The sequence below is a fragment of the Poecilia reticulata genome, linkage group LG8 (assembly GCF_000633615.1).
Source record: "Poecilia reticulata strain Guanapo linkage group LG8, Guppy_female_1.0+MT, whole genome shotgun sequence".
Classification (NCBI taxonomy): domain Eukaryota; kingdom Metazoa; phylum Chordata; class Actinopteri; order Cyprinodontiformes; family Poeciliidae; genus Poecilia; species Poecilia reticulata.
This window is the reverse complement of record NC_024338.1, coordinates 20,044,475-20,050,325: the sequence shown is the minus strand read 5'-3', so window position 1 is coordinate 20,050,325 and position 5,851 is coordinate 20,044,475. Positions and strand designations below refer to the sequence as shown.

General features: G+C 43.8%; 1 protein-coding gene across 13 annotated transcripts in view; it reads right to left on the bottom strand.

The window, feature by feature from the left end:
• The window catches only part of rbfox3a (RNA binding fox-1 homolog 3a), a 553,126-nt gene that overhangs the window by 134,538 nt on the left and 412,737 nt on the right, over window positions 1–5,851 (bottom strand). The gene's annotated exons all lie outside the window — the stretch shown is intronic.

Genomic DNA, 5,851 nt, shown 5'->3' with positions numbered 1-5,851 from the left:
TCGCGCCTCTTTCTTCTTCTTGCCGTCTGTGACTGAGACGAGTTGTACTGAAGTTGTGGCAGTTTTAGTTCATTGAAGAAAAGAATAAAAGCAAAAATAAAAGATGGAGTTGGGAGAGAAGTGGCTCCGCCGTCAGGGAGGCGCAGCCTATTTTCCACTTGTTTTCCACTCTTCCTCCTCCTCCGTCTGGGTTAGTGACCAGCAGCGCTTCTGGTTGAAAAAAGAAAAACAAAAACCTTCTTCCAGGAGATGCGTTGTGGCAGATCAGAGGCCAGATGAAGTTGGTGTGAAGCACCTCCGTGTGCCAAGCTATATTACATTACATGCTTTAGTGTGTTTTCCATCTGGCGGCTATAAAGGAGGGACGGGTGGTGGAGTCGGAGGGAGGCTTGGCTATCTCCTAGACAGCACTGTAACAATGAGCCTGCCTCAGCAATTTTCAAAACATATCATCAATACACGACTGGGAGCTCACGCTTTTAAATATTAACCCTGTGGCGACCGAGGCCAGGCTGCGGAGAGCCCAGAGTGGTTTTGCGGCATCCTCTGGCGCAGGATCATCCAATAAAAGGCGTCCTGGGGGGATGAGCTAATTTGCCGTAGGATCTTAAAGAACATTTGCCAGCTATAGAGAACGTCGCCGTAATGAACTGAGCAGATACACGCAGGTTATGTTACCCATCAGTAATTGCCACATAAGGAGGCAGAGCTGGATTTGCAGCTGGCTTTGAGAGAACCGATACACAAGGGGCCTCCTCCATACAGCGTTACTGTCATCTTGAATTTATCACCCGTTTTATTTTTCCTGCTTTCCCCAGAAAAGCCCGACCCAACGGTGAGACGTGGAGTGGAAGGTGCGAGACGTGCAACGGGTAATTTGCAGGAATCGAAACAATAGTTGACGTCAAAGGCAGATTTTCAGAGGATCTGGTCTTGCTTTGTACGAACACAAGTCCTGCATTTCCAACATGTCCGCCGTGGATTTACATTAGCAATCTCAGAGAGGATAACCTCCACACTCCTCCATCAATCTGTGATGGCAAATAAAAATGAAATGCACTTCTCAGGCAACTCAGATTAAAGATCACGCTTTTATCAAATACTGAAGTCTATTTCAAGTCCTGCTCATAAATAACTGAGGGGGGGAGAGACCGAGGGAACGAAGGAAGGTGGAGGGCAGACAGGCAGGGGTGGTGAGGGTGCAGACAGAGAGCATCGTGGTCTGCTGCAGAGGGCGGCTGAGGTTAGAGGCAGAAAGGTAGAAAATAAGAGTCAGGCAACATTTATGCCTGAATAATCCCGACGTCCTTTACTTACAGATGAAAACGTCGTCTGGGGTGAGGATGGAGATAATCGGGGTGAAGATGTGATCTTCCTTACTTCCTGTCGCCCCTCTGAGTTGCACTTTTCCCGCGCTCGGCACTACTTACCAGGGATGCGCGCGGCTTTCCCAGGCATTTAGATTTCCCACCAGCGTCTAGACACTCCCAGGAGGTTCTGCCATCCATTATAAAGATGGAGCTTTCAAAGAGAAGAGGAAGCGAAGGCCTCACACAGAGTGCGTTCTGCCTAAAATGTCCGTCTACGTCCGATCTTCACTGACTCCATATCTGCTCTCTGAATATTTCATGGCCATCTCACCTCTGCTCTGCAGCACGACGTACAGAACAACTTGTGCCAAACTCAACCCAGATCCCATCATTAGAGGAACTCCAGAGGAGACAACCGGCGGCTCTTCCTCCCCGCGGAGCGCCGGTGCCGTGCTTATGGCAGCTTCGGCCTTTTTGTCCTCATCCATCAAACCGTGGGCCGCGCTTGGCCGGGTCTCAGCTGGTGGGAAGCCGAAACTCGGAGAGAGATGTGGCTCCATCCTGAGTCTCCCAGGTTGGTTTTTCCTCTAATCACACACTTCACTTTATGGAGTGACCCGCTTTACAACCCGGTGAAAAGGATCTGAAGCTCTGCTCGTTTTATCTCTTTATGTGTCTTCATCAGCTCCACAGGTGGGTATCGACGTTTCTATCCCACATACATCACATCAGGACGGTTTCACAGAGGGAAACAAAAACCCTCTTTCACCTCTTTGTTTCTTCCCCCTTTCAACTCCCAGAAACATTTGAACCGCCCGGTCAGATCCACACAACAAATCATCCAGGAATACGTTCACAAAAGAAAACATTTTACATCTTCTCTAACATTAAAGTATTTCACATGATTCTTTTATTGCTCTGTGGAAAACGCTGACATTTTTAAATGGTTTCGTGTGTTGTCACGGTTACGGGTTTCACCTTCAGGCGCTCCACGGCCGCCATGTTTCTGCTTTTAAGCTTCAAACCTCCAGGTTGGGGTTGCAATTAATCATTCATTTCATCACAACTTGAATTTATCCTGTTTACGGCATTGGAGCTGTAAGGATCCAGAATGTTGGTTTCCATCATCCTGCATCACTTTTATGTCTCAAAGATCAAAAATCACTCATCATCCTAATGTCCTAACGTCCAGAATGAGACATTTTCCTACTAACACAACTTATTTGTTCAAAGAACACATTGCTTTTTACAGATGAATACGGAGTTTGCAGGAAGTGGACACTATGTGGTGACTATAGTCGCATTAATTTTCCATAATGTTCTGCAGCAGTGAGCTGCATGAATCAGCTCTAGCTGGCTCTCGGGCTAAACTCTGAAATATTAAATTTGCTTAAAAATTTCACTTCTATTCTTCTATATTTCTGCTTTTAATGTATTTTCTTCTGGCTGCAGGATCTGCGGATCTACTCATGCAGAATGAGAATAAATATGAAGATATTTTTCCCTGGAGGTTTTACAAACACTCATCAGCAGAAGGAATGCCTTTTTTTCTTACATTCAATTATAAATCACAAACTTCCTGTTGGTCCACTTTAAACTGGTTGGTTTTCTGCCATTGGTTTTTTTTTTTTTTTCCATATCTATTCATGTAGAGTCAATACAGATCAATATTAGCCTGAATTCTCCATTTGAAACCAGTTTGGATCTCAAACAAACCAGTTTGAAACTTTAGTTGGAGGCTGGAGTGGCAGTGGATACTGGTCTCGACTCCACCAACACTTCCAGTCACTATGACCACGCGGCTCAGGCTTCGTCTTATTTAACCGTTAAACGTTTCTCCAGAAGACACTGAGATAAAACTGGATTCACTGAGAAATGTGACACTAAATATCCAAACCAATTCCATTTCGCCTCAGGGATCAGGACCGGATCCGACAGCAAAAGTAATTGTAGATGCATCTAAACTAACTTAATGGTGGATAAAACATTGAGCATCTGGAGCAGAGCTGGAGTCAGTTCTACTAATATTAAAGGAACGGTGCTTTAAGTTCAGCTTAATGCAGGAAACCAACCAAATTACATAAACTCCACTAAGTAAAATCATCAGATAATCCAGAAAGCAGTTGCTGGGAAGTGAGATTTTTCTGCAGCCTGATAAGCAACTATTGCTCTGATGGCTGCAAACTGAATTCCTTAGAGAAGATGACAACAGTCAGAGGAGTAAATGTCTGCAGAAAACTCTGAAATTTAAGTAGTACAAAGTAAATACATGGATATTTTCTGATGAAAATCTTTCTCGATATTTGAAGGCATACATTCATAATAATTACAACTAAGAGTCAGAAATGTACTTGGAGATAACTCAGAAGTTTACTGGTGTCATAAAGTTAGACGTTTATGATGAAAACGTCATCAAGCATTGCGGTGATAAACGTATGTGAGGCACATTTGCAGATTTTCCAAAGCTTAAGTGGTGGAACCGGCTCTGTCCTGCACCAGAACATCTCCGGGTCCAGACTCTCCATAAACTGGATCCAGGACACAGGATGGGAGCTGCAACATGGCTGCATGAGTCTGGACCTGGAATGTTCTGGTGCAGAAAAAAACCCGGATTGTTCCTAAATTAATCACTTAAACGTAGGAAACTTCTGGCTTTTTCTGTCGCAATGTCTGATTTTATGATCTTATTATATTTCTGAGTTTTTATGATAAATTTAAGGATTTTATGTAACAGTTTTGTAACTGTATAACATCAGGATATCCATCCATTTTCCTGCACCCTTGTCCCTCAGTGGGGTCAGGAGGAGCTGGTGCCTCTCCAGCCAACGTTCCAGGCGAGAGGCGGGGTCACCTGGACAGGTCGCCAGTCTGTCGCAGGGCAACACAGAGACACACAGGACACACAACCATGCACACACACACTCACACACCTAGGGGCAATTTGGAGAGACCAATTAACCTGACAGTCATGTTTTTGGACTGTGGGAGGAAACCGGAGTACCCAGAGAAAACCCACCATGCACAGGGAGAACATGGAGACTCCATGCAGAAAGACCGGGGCCGGGAATCAAACCCAGAACCTTCTTGCTGCAAGGCAACAGCTCTACCAACTGCGCCACCGTGCAGCCATGTCAGGAAATAACTTTGGTTTAATTTTAGAAACGTATGAATGATGCAGCACAATGAAATTCACAAAGCAGCTTCAAATGTGATAATAAGATTCAACTAAAAAAGATTCAATGAAAAAGCAAATAAATAAAATCACAGCATAAAAATGCCTCTAATCACAAAAAAACATCTCTCTCTGGCAAACTTACAACTTTTCGACCAAGTTTTTTCTTTCCTAAGAAAGAAGCACAAACTCCAGATTTCCATCAAACTAAAATGTGCAAACTTATCTGATGAGTCAATTAAACAATAAAAGCAGTAATAAACATTATTTTACCCATTTATCAGAAATGCTTTGTGGAAATTTGCAGGTATCCTGATATTTACGGAGCAGAAGGACCAGAAACAGCCGCTGTTCTTCTCGCATCCTCAGAAATTCGTCTCAGCTGAGTTTCATTTGGGCTTTTATTGTTTTTTAAAACCGCTTTAAATTAGTGATGTGTTCAACTTTCTGCAAACTCTAAACAAGCAGCGACCAAATGTTTTGCCACGAGGGCCGAAGTCGTTAAGCTGACACAAAAACTGAAAAAGATTTATAACATTTTTAAAGCAAACTTTAGTGCCATTTTTATTTTATCTGCTCAATAATAATTTAAACCATTTCCACTTATTAAAATGAACCAAACAGTCAGATATTTGCATCAAATCACTGTAGATGAAAACAAAGGTTATGTTGACAGCTCCTACATTTTCTGGGTCGATTCTTTTATTATTTCAGAAGAAAGATTTGCTTTTAAGAATAAATAGGTCAATGTTTGTGGTTTTAAATACTCCACAATTAAGATAAATGCAAAATTCCATCTTTTTTTCTTTAAAGAAGATATTTGTGTCCATCTACATCAGCCACTAACTAAGAAACATGACGTTACCTAATCCTGCGTCTGCAGCTTTCTGACACACTCTGTACGTTTAGCCTTGAAAACGGTGATGTTTCGCTTCCGCCCCTGGAAGATATCATTAAGCATCATTTGTAGGCATACATTACATTTCACGCAGCAAATCGTCCATCTGCTAATCCTGGAACGCTCTGTCTGGGAGACAATAAATTCATTGTATGCCGCTGCACATCAACAATCCCTCTGATGTAATGCCTCCGTGTAGACATCCAAAAAGTACATTAAACATAGCTGTGTGCTCAGACTGTATGTAGTGTTAATAATGCAGTGTTTACATCTTGGCATTGAGCAGTCAGTACCGGCCTAAGGGTGCGAACTGGCGGGTTGTGCAGTAATTAGGGGCTGTGTTTCGGGGATGTGAAGGCTCACAGCGCGTTGTGCTGATCCCACTGCTGGGCCTGTCCGGCGCGGCGCGGTGCTACCGGTCCGGCCCGGCGTGGTGCAGCGTGGGGCGGCGCAGCGCTACCGGTCCGGCCC